General features: G+C 50.4%; 1 long non-coding RNA gene across 2 annotated transcripts in view; it reads right to left on the bottom strand.

Annotated features, from left to right (window-relative positions):
* Window positions 1-13,799, bottom strand: part of LOC307179934 — a 117,535-nt gene extending 103,736 nt beyond the window's left edge. For both annotated transcript variants that reach the window (XR_013825615.1, XR_013825616.1), the window contains exon 1: window positions 12,822-13,799. This is a non-coding gene — a long non-coding RNA (uncharacterized lncRNA). The remainder of the gene's footprint in view (window positions 1-12,821) is intronic.
* Between the last annotated feature and the right edge of the window lie 2,906 nt (window positions 13,800-16,705).

The raw sequence follows: 16,705 nt of genomic DNA, 5'->3' as shown, positions 1-16,705 counted from the left end.
CTGACCAGCTCCACAAAAGCCAAGAGGAAGCGCAGCCATTTAGCCCCAGGCTGTCAATCTTCTCTCTACCCTGAGGGTTCCTGCTCCACCATCCAGTGCACTGGTTCCTCCCCTGGCTTTTGCTTCCCACTTAGGACCACGAGCCATCTCTTCCCGGGTAGGGTTCACTTTCTGGCCCTTCGCTCCCTCTGGCCGTAACCCTGCGGTGGCCTCCTGCCTGGGAGCCTCTCAGCCCCCGTGACCTGCCCACTCCCCACCTGCTGCTATTTCCTGGGCGCTGGAAAATCACGCTACGTCCTTGCTGAGAAGCGCTGTGGTCCTTGGGCGGGGGGATGGGGGGGGGCGGCGCAGAATGAAAATCCAATGATGCCAGACGGGGACCTTCATGCATCCGGACCCTTGCTGGCGTCCTCCACGAGCCTGAGGCCAGCACGGCTGGGTGCGCGGTGCTCCCAGCAGCTTGAAGGAGGCCGGAAGGTGCCCACACAGGGTCCCAGGTGACCCACCATCACCCAGCGCCCACAGGCTCCAGCCGTGGGTGGCGCCCTGGGTGACCAGGAGGTGGGTTCTGCGTGATTCACCGATGGCTGTGTTTCCCCCTAAGACCTGCCTTCCATCCCGCACGGTCTCTTTAGGCTCAGCCCTTCCTCTGGTCCCCCGTTCTCCCCTCCCCCGGTGAATACCCCCTCAATCCTCACACGCTGGGGCCGACGGAGGGACAGAGCTTTTCAACTCCAGTGAGGTCATCCTCCTGGACTTTGCCTCACGACACACCCACTCCAGCGACACAGTCTCCTTGCTGCTGGAATCACCAAGCCAAGCCCTGCCCCAGGGGCTTCACACATCCTGCCCGCCCCGCGCATGGAGCGCCCTGCACCCCAGGTAGATGCAGGGCCCACCCCCTCCCATCAGGGAGGTCTGCTTGAACGTCACCCCTTCTCTGACCCTCTGTCAACTCTCTCCACCTGCTCTGTTCCTCACAGACTTCATGTCTCTCCTTGGTTGTCCTCAGTCTCTGTTCATGTCTGTGTAGACATTCAGATCCATGTCTACGTGTATTTACATCTATCATCTATTATCTACCTGTTATCTAGCTTCTATCTACTACTATCGGTCATCTATTATCTAGCATCTATCTAACAATATCTATCTAATCTATCATCTATCCATCTCTATCTTATCTATATTATCTAATAAAATCTTCTATCAATCATCTATCGATCTATCATCTACTATCATCTATATCTATCTAATTATTTCTCTCTTTCATCCATCCATCCATTCATCCGTCCATCTATCTAAATAAAGTCTGCCATCTGTATCTATTTATCTATGATAATGGTTAGAAACTGGGGAAGACTCTACCCCCAGCAGACAGTTGACAATGTCTGGGGGCATTTCCCACTGTCACAACTCGGGGGAGGGGTGCTCCTGGCATGTGGTGGGTGGAGACCAGTTGTGCAGCTCCACGCCCCGCAGTGCACAGGACGCCCCATATCCGAGGGTCATCCAGCCACAAACGTCAGTGGGCTGAGGCTGGGAAACCAGGTCTGGAAGACGCAGTCATCTAAAAGGACAGAATTTTTGATGCAGAAACACTGCTGGGGAACAGCCCCCCAGAGCTCCAGGCTCCCACACAGAACCATCGCGGAAACAGCCTCTGGGTCTCAAAAGCTGACCTTAGCATCACCCAGGCCTCCAGGGAAGGTGTGTTCCTGGGTACCTGAAGCTCATGGTCACGTCCCATGCAGCAGGGTCCTTGTAGGACCCTGACCTTTTACAAAAAGACACCATTTAAAAATTCATCTCACTGATGACTTCAGAATGGAAGAAGCCTCTGCTCCCGGCGCTGAGAAGGGAAGATCAGAGAGAGACGCCTTGAGGGTCTCCCCCCATCCCACCCAGGCTGCCCTTATCCAAGAGCTCCCAATGTAGAAAATCAGGTAATGCAGACAGAGTAAGGTGATGTACCTGCACAGGTGCACACTTCTATCTAGAGCTGTTACACCTACACACTGCCCTTCGATCTTATTTCAAGGAAGGCATTTCTTTTTTTTCTTTCTTTTCTTTCTTTGTCCTCCAATTCAACCTTCACACTGACAAACGCACAGACTCAGAACGACTTGAAGAATGGTCCAAAGGACAGAGCTCGCATCTCCGCCCGGGAAGCCGGCTCAGAGCATCAATTACTAATGTGGTCTGCAGCACAGCCCCGGGGCTGGAGGGAGCTCTCATTGCTCGGTATCTGTGCCCTTGGCTGGGGGCTAACTCCCTCCCCCTTCTTGCCCCGGCGTCTGGTACTTTAAAGTCAGAAGCGGTCATTCCCTGTGAAGGTAACTGAATTAATTTCCAAGGGACCGGCGGAGATCACGGTGTAGCTGTTATTCAATGGGTAGGAATAGAAATGAACAGCGAAGGAGGAGAGAGGAGATATGATGGTGGGGAGAGAGAGAGACCAGGTCGGCAAGGGAGAAACAGAGAAGGAAAAAAAAAGCCCAGTTTGCAATGACAGCCCGCTTTACTGGCTCCAAGTGAAGGAAGGACAGGGTTGCCTTTTTGCGTTTGGACTGATTTCAACGCTGGGCTCTATGAAGGGACAGCAAAAGCTCCGTAAGTCGTAGGAAATGTCGGGCTCAGAAGAGATGGGCAGCTGCTTCTCCGTCCTCAGCAAAGATGGGTGTGACACGGGGCCAGTGAGCGCTGGGGCTTACATCAGCTTCCTGGGCTGCTGGAACCAATGACCCCAAAACAACACACGTTTACTGCCTTCCGGTTCTGGGGGTGAGAAGTCTGACACGGGTCTCACAGGGCTGAAATCGGGGTGTCGGCAGGACTTGGGGGAATCCACGTCACTGCCTCTTCCAGCTTCCGGAGTTGCATCCTTGGTTCCTGGCTTCTTCCTCCAAAGAGCAGGGTTCCATCTTGAAATCTGTCTTTTGTCGCCTTCTTGCCTTCTATCTATCTGACCCGCCCACCCCGCCTCCCTCTGGTCAAGACCTTTATGATTATATTGGTTCCACCTGGATAACCCAGGACCCTCACCCTTTCTCAGCATCCTTCAGTTACTCACGCCTGCAAAGTCCCTTTGGCCACATCCAGGAACTGATTCAGGGATTCTGGGATTCAGGATGGGGATGTTTTAGGGAGACCATTATTCAGGAAACCACAGGAAGGGAAAAAATACGCTGAAAGAGAGAGTGGTGTTTGGTGGATTTTGGAATGATGTGGGAAAGACCCTCCCAGGGCAAACCCAGTGGCTGGACGTCTCGTCCCTGTATGGTTGACGGTGTCCAACTACAATGTCAGAAAACATAAAACCACGACTGTTCTACAGATACACCGCGAGCCCGTATCAAGGGCTTTTTGAACCTCATTCACGAGGGAATGTGTGCAGTGTTAAGCCTGGTCCCACAGCAGCTGCAGGGGTTGGTAAATATATAGTCAGGATTCTGGACTAAAATGGAAAAGTCACATACAAAGCAGGTGGGTGTCCTACAAGGCAGTAAACCTGCCACATTGGGGTTATCTGTTCTCTGAGGTGTAGATCACTGACTACTTCACCATCTTCTACAAGTTACCAAGTGACCTGACACAGCTGGGTCCTTAATCCATACCCAAGAGTAATTCACGGAAGGTTACAATTGCAGAGGGTCAAATGCACCCCCCCCCCAAGACGGTTTGGTTTGATAACATTCAGATGTGACATTGAAAGGGGGCACTGGATTGCTTTTGCCTCATTTCTCTGGTTTGTACAATTCTTACGAATAATGTTGTAACTGAGCAGGACCCTGTGAGTCCTTCCTGGGACAGAAACCCCTCCCCCCATGTCCTCTGCTTTCCTGTTGTTTGTAGAAAAGCTTTCACCTCTTAGTCCTTCCCCGAGTTCCAAAGAGCAAATTTAATCACAGAAGTGGGAAAATGAGAAGCCAAGGGAAACAGTCAAGCATGACAAAATAATCATAATGTAGCCATTAAACAAAGTCAAGGACCTTAGTTCCTCCTCAAGGGCTATAGATCATATTCTGAGCTGAATCCTGTGAGCTGTTTTGCAGATACTGAAACCTCCACCAGGTGGGAGAAGTTACCTTCATATGCTGCTCGCCAGCATGGAGACGCCAGACCAGCTGGGACCAGAAGGTTGATGATGTGGACTGCCGATGACCTCCCTGCCAGCCAGTCAGAAGAATGTCCACCAGCTGATCACACACTCACCACGCCCCTCTCTCACCCTGTCTTTAAAAGCCCTCCCCTGAAAACCATCGAGGAGTTCAGGCCTTTTAAGCTCTAGCTGCCTGGACTCCTTGTTTGGCACCTGCAATAAACGCTGTACGTTCCTTCACCACAACCCAGGGTCAGTAGATTGGCTTTGCTGCACGTGGGTGACCGGACCCAAGTTTGGTTTGATAACAGTGTGTCTGACCATCTCGTTTCCCATCTGGTTACAGAAGAGAAGTATCAGAAGGTATCAACAAGTGATAGAGTGGCTGCCCCGAGATGCCGTGAACGACCTTTCTGGGACTTGGCTAAGAGGGGACGACCCTCTCTGGGAGATGCGGGGTCTGGGATGTAGGCTGTGACGCACCTCCTCGTCTGCACCTCAGAATCAGGTCCACGCACTACTGAACTGTCTTAGAAGAAAAGGTGATGGGCAGCTTGGAGAATGTCCAGGATACTGCCGGACCAGAGAAAAGGCAGGGCCCAAGCAACATCATGCCCCAGGTCCTGGGCGGACAGGCCAGCTCGGCTGCCCCAGCCAACACTGGCCTCACACAGGAGATACCTGGATGCTGCCCTGAACCCATCCTCCTGCTGCCTGGAAGGACCACACCACTGCCATGTTGAGAGCTGATTCAGGACCACCTACCCTAATCCTGCCTCACCAGGTTTGCGTGATTCCCCCCTCTCCCGGCAACTGTGTAACTGATGGAGCAGGTTCACCTGGCCTGTCCCAGGGGCAGGAGAAGGACAAAGAAGGGAAGATTCTGCCTTTGCCACGTGCCCGGTAGGAGACAGACTCTGCCCATGAGACAGAAAATGTTCCCCAAACATGAGGGACATCCAGATGCTGGGTGACCTCTGATGGTGACACCGGCTCCATCCTCCTCTGATGGTCCAGATGGGACCATATTCACCTCTGCAGAATTTCACAATGCACACAGATGAAAAGATTCTAGGAACAGTCTCCAGGTACTGTTTCATTAACAATGGGCTTCTTTTTTTTCCTTTGCATTAGGTTAAAGTCGTTAAAAAAAATTACTGCTAGTGATTTTTGTAATGGACATGAAATTCACATTATATAAAAGTAACCATTTTAAAGTGAAAGATTTGGCGGCATTTAGTACGTTTATAATGTTGTGTAACCATCACCTCCGTCTAGTTTCAGAACACGCTCATCCCACCAAAGGAGACCCCGTCCCCATGAGCAGTCACTTCCCATCCCCCTCCCCCAGCCCCCGACACCATGAACCCATTTTCTGTCTGTGAATTTGCCTGTTCTGGACGTTTCCTACCAATGGAATCACACACTGTGTGTCCTTCTGCGTCTGGTTTCTCTCACTGAGCATCGTGTTGACTTAGAATCTATATGAAAAAAAATCACTGAATCATAAGCCTCTACATTCTGTAAAAAGATTCACATTCAGACCCACAATGTGACGTCACGATACACCTGTTCAAATTGCTAACCTAAACGTACTGATAATGCCAAACTCTGCTGAGGATGTGGGGTGGCTAGAATTCCCACAGGATGCTGGCAGGGACGCAAGATGGTACCGCCTCTCCGGAAACCAGTTTGGCTGTTTCTGATAGGTTAGCATCCTCTTAGCGTATGACCCAGCAATCCTACTCACAGATGTTTATCCAAGAGAAACAAAAACTTGCATTCACACACAGACCTGTACAGGAATGCTGGTAGCAGCAGTCTGCACAGATCACCCCCAAATGGAAACCCAGGTGGCCGTCCTTCAGCGGGGAAAGGATGAACTACACACAATGTGTGCATGCAATGGAGTATCGCTCGGTGATTAAAAGGAACGGGCCATGTTCCTTGCGACGACTCAGCAAAGTGCATATTGCTGAGTGAAGGAAGCCAATTTCAGAGGGCTAAGTACTGCAGGATGTCACCTGTATGACTTTCTGGCAGAGTCAAATATAGGGACAGTGGTCGCCAGGGATGAGGGCTGGAGAGAGGGTCTGACTGTGAATGAAGAACCAGGACGAGCGAATACTCTGAGGTGACGGAAATGTTCTGAATCCCATCGGGGGTGGTGGTTCCACGAATCTACATGAGTTAAAACTCACATGACTGTCCTGCAAAAACGAGTGAATGTCTTATTGCATGTAAAGTGTTTAAAAGAGCTCTATGTGTTGAGAAACTTGAAAATGGAATTACCCTGTGATCCCACAATTCCACATCTGGGTATTTACCCAAAAGAAGTAAAAGCAGGGACCCAAAGGGATATTTGCGAGCCCAGGTTCACAGCAGTGTTATTCACAATAGCTAAGAGGTGGAAACAATCCAAGTGTCCATGGATGGTGGATGGATGGATACACAGCACAGGGTCCATCCACACAGGGGAAAATGACTCGGCCCTGAAAACGTGTGAAGCTCTGACACAGGCTACAACATGGATGGCCCTTGAGGACGTGATGCTCAGTGAGAGAAGCCAGATATAAAAGGACAAATCCCGTAGGGTTCCAGTCATATGGGGTCCCTAGAGGAGTCCGATTCCATAGCAACAGAAAGTAGGATGGTGGGGGCCGGGGGCTGGGGAGGGGGCTGGGGAGTGAGTGTTTAATGAGGACAGAGTCTCAGTTTGGGAAGATGAAATGTTTCTGGAGACGGACGGTGGGGATGGTACATTAAGTACATCGTGAATGTACTTAATACCACTGAACTCTGCGCTTAAAAATGGTTAAGATGGTACATGAAACACGCAGTCTGTCTCTCTCTCTCCCCCCGACAAGGGTCCAGAGCTGAGCTGCAAATGGTACCGAGAAATCGCGATTCCAGAAAGGCCAAGCGTGTCATAGCCCCTTGGTGCTGCCGGGATCCTTGCCGGATCCCCTCACATCCCTGATCACCATCCGCGGGGGTGGGCAGGATATCAGCTCCAGATGCGGAAGCTGCATCTCAGGGCGGTGCACCTGGTCCGAGCGTCCGGGCTGTCCGGTGGGGGTGGGAGGGATGGGGTGGGAGGCACGCCCACCAGCGTCTCCCCAGCATCCCAGACCCTTAAGCGCTGAGAGGGGGAGCCTGGGACACCTCCCCTCGGAAAAGAAAACAGCAGTGTTCACCAGCTGGGGGGGGGGGGAATCTCAGCGGCTTTTTCGTTGTTGTTGTTGTTGTTTTTAATTTGGTCTGAAACGGACTGATAACTCACTTGGAATTTTAATGTGCATTCCAGCTCTGCAATTCTAAAATCTAGTGCACATAGCTTTGAAGGGCTTAGTCTTTGGAGTGACCCAGGGGTTCCCCAAAGGGAGTAATCCCGACCCCCAGGGGACACTAGCAATGTCTACGGACATTTTGGGGTGTGACGACTGTGGAGGGGCTCCTGGAATGTGGTGGGTGGAGACCAAGGATGCTGTTCCACAGCCCCCAGTGCCCAGGACGCCCGCATCAGAGTCGTCCAGCCTCAAATGTCCACCTGCCCAGGTGGAGAATACCTGGGGTAGCCAATAGCATCACCCCTTATAAATTATGCATATATGTATACATACACATATATATATGTACACACTCATATTCATGAATCGAATTGTGAGAAAACCCAAGGTATAGGCGTCTGGCCACTTGGTCCAGTTTCCTGGCTGTGTCCTGACCTCCCTCCCTTACAAACTTCTAAGACACGTGCGTTCTCTGGTTTCGCCCATCGGGGTTCCATCCATCATTTTCCAAGCAGAGAGTTGCCACTTGCACTGCCTGGAAATGCTTTCGGTTCTTTTCCTCGGGATATAATTTTGCGTCTCTAACTTAACCAGGTGCGATTTTTTCCTAATACCCAAGACACATCCCGACAGCAAATCCTGTGCCTGAATCACCTTGGACGGTTTTATAACTCCCTCCAGCCCCGGGAAGGGTGCGTCATCATTTATGCATGGCCTCTGAGGTCCTTCCAATCCTAGGAAATCGACTGTCATATTTCATGCCGCTTTGGTACTTATAAAACCTTCCACGGAGAGAATTTCAAAGACGGGCAGAAAATGATGGAACCCAGTGGGGTCTATTTCTTTCTATTTTGAAGGTTACCGAAACTCTTGTTTTTCCGCCTCCTTGCCCTTCAGACACAGGGAGACAGAGTTTTTAAAGGAAGCGGGGCTCCTGCTACAAGTGAGCATTAAAGGCTGCTTGCCTTTGCCAAGGACGCCTGAAGGTCAAATAACTAAAATACAAAGTGAAGTTGCCAACAGCCACTGATATGCAGATCTATGGCCCCGGTGGCTGGGAGGCTGGTCCACTGGCTAGGGAGGGAAGGTCTGCTTTGGACCGGAAGCTGCACATTCTCGATGTGAAAGGATGACCTTCAGCGTCCTTCAAAGGCAGGCTATGACCTCGAAGACAGAGGAGAGCTGTGTTTTGCTTCCTAGAGCCTTGACTCTACCTGGAAGTGAAGGGTTCGACCCGCTACACTACAGGACCTCATGGACAAGACATGGCTGCCCGGAGCGTGCGCTGAAAGCTTCATTCGAAACATCAAGCGTCGAAACGTCTGAGGCGTGGAAATATCGTCCATACGGTCCAGTGGATGGGGGCCTGGGAGCCCAAGGCGGGGACACCTTCTTTGCAGGATGCATAGACGGTTAAATCAGATGATATTGGAAATTTTTTTTTTTTTGGAGTAGAGTTGCTTTACAATGTTGTGTTAGTTTCTGCTGTACAATGAAGTGAATCAGCTATATGTATACCTATATCCCCTCCCTCTCGGACCTTCCTTCCATTCCCCCCACATCCCACCCACCTAGGTCATCACAGAGCTCCGAGCTGAGCTCCTGGAGCATCACAGAGCTTCCAGGTTCCAGCTGAACCTGCTATACTGCAGGTTCCCACTGGCTACCTATTTTACACATGGTAATGTATTTATGTCAAACCTAATCTCCCCATTTTGGAAATATCCTGGCATAAAGTAGGAACTTCCTAAATGGAAGCCCCACATCTCCTGTCTTATTTCCCAATCTTTTTGAAAAGGAAACGAACACCCGTATTAGTTATTTTTGATCTGATTGAAGCAAGAAACAACTTGAGGGCTGTCCACTATCTATGACAGGATATAATACCCAAGGAGCCCACCATGGGGGTGTTCCCGCACCGGCACCAAGCAGTTAGCTTAGATGGACAGGAGTTGGGCGTAACCCCTGCTCGTGGAAACCGAGGACGATGTTCGAGGTCTGTCAGAACCCACAGCATCACACTATGTCAACCCTACCATCGCCGGGGTCGACATCCCTGGAAAAATGCTCTTCTGGCCCTCTTGGGAATCCCGGCTCAGGAAAGCTATCCCAAGGGGAGAATGTCTTATGCAATCCTGGTGCAAAGGAAAAATGGAAGAGGACGGTCAGGCCAGACCGCTTCTGCTCCATTGATCAGTTTGGTCCGGTTCAGAGCACCGCCCGCGAATGCCCAGTGTGTGGGGCTGAGAAGAAAACACAGCCTTGCTGGGAGGTGCTTTGTATCTGCTTCGTAGCAAGTATTTAATTGTATGGAGGCGAGATTCACATAACGTCCAATGAGTCATTGAAACTGGACAAATCAGGGACGCTGAGCACATTCACCATGTTGTGCAACCACCACCTCTATCTGGTGCCAGAACCTTCTCATCTCCCCAGAAGGAGACCTGTCCCCGTGAGCGGTCACTGCTCCCGGCCCCTGGCAAACACTAAGCCACTTTGTGTCTCTCTGGAGTTTACTACTGTGGGTGTTTTGTAGAAGTGGAATCATATACGATGTAGCCTTTTGTGCCTGGAGTCTTTCACTTAGGATGTTTCCAGTGTCCACCCACGATATACCATGTATCAATACTTCATTCCTTTTTCATGGCCAAATAATATTCCACCCGGGGGATGTAGGTTAACCCATTTTTAACGTCCCTTTACTTTCCTAAAACAAAATCACAGATACCTACAGACAAATGACCATAAAGTCATACCCATTTGAACATAGCAGTGCTTGGACCTCCCCCCAGCCCCGCCCGGAGAGGGTGAAGCAGTAAGGGGATGTCTTCGTATGTTGGATCCCCAAGATGGTGCCGGCTGCCCCAGGCCTAGAGAACTGGTAACTCAAATGCCACGAGCTGCCGCCTGCCCTACGGTTTCCCCAAATGCTGAACATTCAAGCCAAGGATAATCTTCTATGAATGCAATGGTTGCTCGCCTGGAAATTCAATCTCTTGCACTGATGTGTCAACAGCCGTGAGTTCTAGGCTGGGGTTAACCATAAACAGGGTTTCCCCTATGTGAACGTCTAGCCAGATGTGAAGAAGTCATGTGAGGTGTGAGAACATCTGACGCTGGGTACCCTGTCCTGTGCCTTGTAAGAAATCTAACACGCTGGCCTCCTCCTGCCAAATGCTAGTGCGAGGTCCACTCAGGGTGCCCCTCCCCGCCTTTCCCCGCACCCCGGAGAAAACAGCCACTGCTTAGAAGCACCAGGATATCAGGAAAGGAGTCCAGATCACCAGGTCCACGTGATTTGCACCAAACCCACAACGGTGACATGACTCATACAGGAAACGTATTTGCAGCCTTAAAACGCTCTTAGATCCATCCTCTTATTTGAGTCTTATAACCATAAAAGACCCATTGAACAGAATGGGACACCGGGATCCTGGAGGGTAAACTGTTTGACCAAATTATGCAGTTGGCAATAGACATTTCACATTGTTGCTGCAAATCAGAACATGTTGTCCACCTTAAAGAGATACAATTCCCATTTGTCACTGATACCTCAATAAAGCCAGAAAACTAAATATTCCTCCCTTAAAAAGACATTCCACACTGCAGATCAGAACATGTTGTCCACCTTAAAGAGATACAATTTCTATTTGTCTATTTTCTATTTGTTGCTGATACCTCAATAAAGCCAGAAAACTAAATATTCCTCCCTTAAAAAAGTGTTCCTCTTAGTTCCCATGCTATTTTTTTCCTTTCCAGGATATTTTAAATGAAAACGTTTTATTGTATCTACACATCTGGTACCACGGTAGAGCAGAAGTCCCGCAGGGTCTTTTAAGGACAAAACAAGTAGGTTCTGGGTGAATTAGAACAGATGTACTTTTTAATGCATTCCTGGACCCATGACAGTATAAGGATTATTTTTAATTCTATATACTTGGGGATTTTTAAATACCCATTGAAGTAACCCATGGGGTAAAGAGGAACCATGAAAATAAGGACTGAACTATGTATCTATGAGATGCAGCCCAAGGGACAGACAGAAATGAGGACCCTGCGACCAGAAATACGAAAAGTAAAAAATAAAGGGCAGGCATTGGCTCAGGAAGCCCGACATGACATCCCAGAATGAAGGCAAAGAATGAAGGGAAAAAAAGGGAAGGAACAGATGTAGGCAATATCACCAGAAGTTCTAAGCTAGCAATAAACGCAAAGATCGCTAAAAGACTGTGAACTTCAGAAAATGCTTCACTGAAGAGAGCCCCAGAGACTGAAAAATTCTCAAGCTTTTTACTACGTACAGATGCTCCCCCATCACACATGCAGAAACCCCGGATGTCCTCATGTCTGGGATCGTGTTTGTGTTTTTGTGGCCGTCGGTAAACAAGCTACGAATTTAGATCCAACCCCTAGGATACTGGTACCCAGACGACAGAAAATACAACCCCAACTCATTTCTCTGGTTAAACGACAAATTCAGTTGACTACGGAGCTTGGATGGAGAACCATGCCTGGCGGGGATTTACCCCTAAGCATCCTTCAAACAGAACGCATACCGTCTTGCTGTCCACTCGGCAAACCCGGTTGGAGACAGGGCACATGTTAGGAGCCTTATTTGATGGATGAAGAGTCGGAAACACAGAGACCAAAAGGCTTAACGAGGATGCTTAACAAATGTGAGACTAACACTTCCCAAGGAAGAGCCCACATGGGAAATGGGCAGGGTGCTACCTCCCGGACCCATGGGTCACCTGAGGAGCTCCTAATCAGCCTCCCAACCTGTCCAGCCTTGGAGGGAGCCCGGTGCACCTTCTATGGTTGTATTTCCTCATAGCCAAGATGAGAGGTATTTTCGATACAGGCACCCTCAAAATCCAGTGGGAGCCGAGACAGAGGAAGCTTCAACTGGGTCATATCGGACACAGACCCCCCTTTGCAGAGCCCACTCTTTCCCGTCAAAAGTGCCTCTTATCACGTCTGGTACCATCTCCAGTTTCTAGGCATTAAGACCTGATATCTTTGAGTCCTAATCCCACCCTAGACAGCAAGCTCCTTTAGGACAAGAGCTCTGTGCCACTCAACTTTGAGCTCCATCCAGTGTTTGCTCAGAGCTTGGCTGGGTAACCCTACTCAACACATCATTGCCGAATGGATGGATGGATGGATGGATGGATGGATGGATGGATGGATGGATGGATGGATGAGGTGGTCGTTTCCACTGTCGTACAAAACTCATTGATGCTACACGCAGGGAACTGAGAAATACATGCACCATGGGTCCAGTTACTGAATCAAGACTTGCCCAGGGATGGAAGGTCATCCATCCCGGTGTGTATGCACACAGCCCCGTTCCCAGGCTCCCTGAACGACAGCGACAGGTGTAAACCCAGGATCCCCAGTGCCCACCACGCCATGGACGTGGCCTTACTCACCCAGTGGTCCACGAGACTTCTCCAGCTGCTGCGAAGTGTCTCTGAGCTCTGAGGAATGTTCCACAATCAGGTGTCGAGGGAACATGGTAACTTCTCCAGAACTGTGTCCTCTCTCTCCCCTGGTGGACGAGCGACATAAGGCCGGTCATACAAAGAGGAGGAGCCTGTGAGGCCAGGGTCCTACACAGTCCAAATTGCTCTCAGAGCCTAGCTTCGCCCAGGGACTGCAGCATCTTTCAGGGGCCAGCAAGCTTGTTCTCAAAGTGACAGAGGATGTCGGACTGGCCAGGACTCTTCCTGCATCCTCATCCTGAGTCTGTACCTGGGAACCAACTTTGTGATGCTGCTAAGAGTAGCTGGCACTTGTGTACTATGACCTCAAGCCGTAAAGGGCTCTCTAGTGATGTGCAAATGCTCCAAGGTTGGGATCTTCCTGGAAGTCAAGATCCTGCTCTGCCATCCTGGCTGTCCGGAAATATTAGACAAGGCCTGTCTCCATCTTGGTTTGAACATACAAAGTAATTCTAGTTCTGAAACACATCAGTCAGGGCTGTAGGGCTTAGCAGAACATCTGAGCAGTTCTGGGAGGGGCTGGCGCCCAGGGCTGGAAGCCTCAATCTGCATTTGCCTGGCCCAGAGGGTCTCAAACTTGCCTGAACAGGAGGATGGCTTGAGGAGGTCTAATGAATGCTGGTGCCCAGAGGAACGAACTTGGGGATTCTGCTGATGGTGGAGCTGAGCATTAGTGGTTTTCAGAGGCTTCCCCAGCGTGCAGCCAAAACCCACTAGCCTTACTGGATCTCGGGGAGAGGTCTTCACCACCCACGAAAGGTAGGTTTGAGCGCATCAGTGGCCGGATGGAGGGTGTGCTGGGGGTGGGGGGGTCCTTATTGGGTGCAGACTTGCTCCTCTTTCTTGAGGTTGGAAGGAATGTGAGCAGAGAGGGCTACCGCATTTGCAGTTCCAGGGCAAAATGAAAATGTGGGTCCTTGTTCATGCTTCAAGAATTTCAATATGGCGGCCATAGGGCATTAAGCCAATAGGCGTCCTTATGAGCCCAGGGTCCCGGGTAGTGACATGGGTCACTCGCCCAGGAAAGCGGCCTTGGGTACATATAGAAGAAGCCGTGACCTCCGTGGTTTTCCAGTTCACCAGAAAAGGAATGGATGTTTCCTGAGTTTCCAAGTATCCAGTTCATGTACCACGCAGTGGATTGAATATTTTCTACCAAAAAGATATGACCACGTCCTAAACCCTGTTACCTGTGGATATGACTTTGTCTGCAAAAGGCTCTTGACAGATGTAACTAATGAAGGATCTTGAGATGAAGAGATCATTCTTGATTATCCGGATGGAAGTGAAGGGTCTGAGATGAGGTCCTCCTGGAGGAGGGTGGCCCTACATCCAATGACACTGTCCTTATAAGACACAGAAGAGGAGAGACACAGACACAGAGAAGAAGCCACATGCAGACACAGGCAGCGATGGGAGGGATGTGGCCACAAGCCCAGGGACGCCTGGAGCCCCCAGAAGCTGGAAGAGGCGGGAAGGATCCTCCCCGGGAGCGTCTGGAGGGAGCACAGCTCTGGGACATCTTGACCTCAGACATCTGGTCTCCAGGACCGGGGGCTGGATGAATTTCTGTTCTTTTCAGACTCCCAGTTTGTGGTCCTGTGTTACAGCCGCCCAGGACACTCTTATACACGACATAATAGTGAGCTGTTTGAATAAGCAGGGTCTTCCACTGGGACCATGCGCCTCCATCTTCACACAGTGATCTGAGCCACGGGCCACCAGGACCCACAAATCGTCTTGTGGCTTCACACCGTAATCATCACCTCCCCTGCAACTGTGATGAAGGGGGACAGGAATCTCTGACCCTCTGGCAGCTCTCTTCCTCGTGCTGGTCCATGGTCCCCGGGAGCCTCCTTGTCACCCTATGGTTCTCCCGGGAAGGGTGTCAGGATGTTTCTTATCCGAGCGGACGTCCTGCAGAGTCTGCGCACCTGCAGAAGGGGCCCTGGTTTGTTCCTCTCAGGCCACCACATGAACAGTCCCAGACGCTGCGGTCTCAGCTCTGCCAACCACAGCAGGATGCAGGCGAGGAGGTAAGGACTCAAACATACACGTCCTGGTCTCCTGTCCTTTTACACCACCGTCTCCTGGTTGCACGACACAGAACTCATAACATCTTGTTCATCTGTAAGGAAAACATGGTCTCTGGGGTTAGACACCCCTGAGGTTCCCACCTAAGGGTCAGCAGGAACTTGAAACTGGGTGAGACACCGAGTCTTTCTGAGGCTAAATGCCCACCCATACGACAGGACTTACAAGGCTCCACGTGGCACACAGGGGTCAAAACCCAAGGTCAACAAAGTACGGGCCTCGGATAAATCTGACCTCCCCCCTTTTTGTAAATAAAGGTTTATTAGAACACAGCCACACACGTTAGCGTAGTGTGTGTAGATGCTTGTGCGTCATATGGAAGAGGTGAGCAGTTGTAATAGATCATAAAGCCCTAAAATATGAAGATATTTATTAACTGGTCCTATATATAAAAAGTTTGCTGACCCGGAAACCCTTTCTATCTATCTATCTATCTATCTAGTGTAGTGTGAACCCCACTCTGGAAGAGCTGCTGGCTGTTATTCCAACGCATGAATGTGCTGGGGGCTGACATCAGGTCTGGGGCCTCAGCGGGATTTTGCCAATTGAGGGAATGCATGGTTAGCTGACCAGTGGTCCCTGGTCTTGAAATTCAGGGTGCAGTCTGGCAGGAAACACACAGAGTCCTTTCGCTAGCATTCTAAATGTCTGATCTCTCCATGTTGGAATTTGAGAACCCAAGAGCCATTCTCAGAGAGAGGATTGAGCCTTCCTTGCCTGACTGGTGGGTGAAGCAGGGCGGGCCCGGATGCCCAGGCAAAGGTCCACTAAGCTGCTAGAGATGTTCACATGTGTCAACAACTGTATGAGTTTCTTGTAACAAATTACCATCAAGGTGCTGGTATCTTAAAGCAACTGAAATTTATTCTCTCTCAGTTCTGAAGATGCGGAGCTGAGCTCCCTGAAGAGGCTCCAGGGGAGGGTCCTTCCCGCCTCTTCCAGCTTCTGGGGGCTCCAGGCGTCCCTGGACTTGTGGCCGCATCCCTCCCATCTCTGACTCTGTGGTCACGTGACCCCCTCCCTCTTCTGTAATCAGTTCTCCCTCTCCCTGTTTCCAATCAGCAACCTTGTGAGTACATTCGCCCTACCTGGATAAGCTAGGATGGTGTCCTCATCTTAAGACCTTAATGACATCTGCAATGATTCTCTTCCCAATAGGAACACATGTGCAGGTTTCAGGGGTTAGGATGTGGACATGTACCTTGAGAAGCCACCATTCAAGCCACTACAGAGGGAACTGGATGAAACCAGGATGGTCCCACCACTGACCTGTTTCCAAGGCATAGAGGGCGGCCGTCACGCTGCTGGAAGATGAGGTGTCTGCAGACCCTGGAAGGTCCACGATCAAACTAGTTCAGGAAGAGCCTGACAGACTGCGATGGGCACCCAAATCCAGGGAGGCACGGGGCATTCGACATGATGGTTGTTATTACATTAGTATCGTGGTCTGAGGTAGAATCCAAGCCCTGCACACATCTCCAGGAGAGGAACATGCCTGTGTTAACAGACGATGAAATGAAGAAGCAGATACCAGAAGAGAGGCTTCATGTGACCACTGAAGGGCAAGTGGGCAGCAAAGCTGCCATTCTTAGACTAAGGCCCTCAAAAATGGTGGGGGAACGTGCAGACCAGCAAACCCTGTGCAGCTGAATCCCATGATTGGTTTAGTCTAGGCCCCGTGCCCGTCCCTGTCCTACAGACCCTATGGTGACAGGTGT

This window comes from Stenella coeruleoalba (assembly GCF_951394435.1).
Source record: "Stenella coeruleoalba genome assembly, chromosome: X".
NCBI classification, from domain to species: Eukaryota; Metazoa; Chordata; class Mammalia; order Artiodactyla; family Delphinidae; genus Stenella; species Stenella coeruleoalba.
Note: the sequence above shows the minus strand (reverse complement) of the source record. Positions and strands in the feature narration are given on the sequence as shown.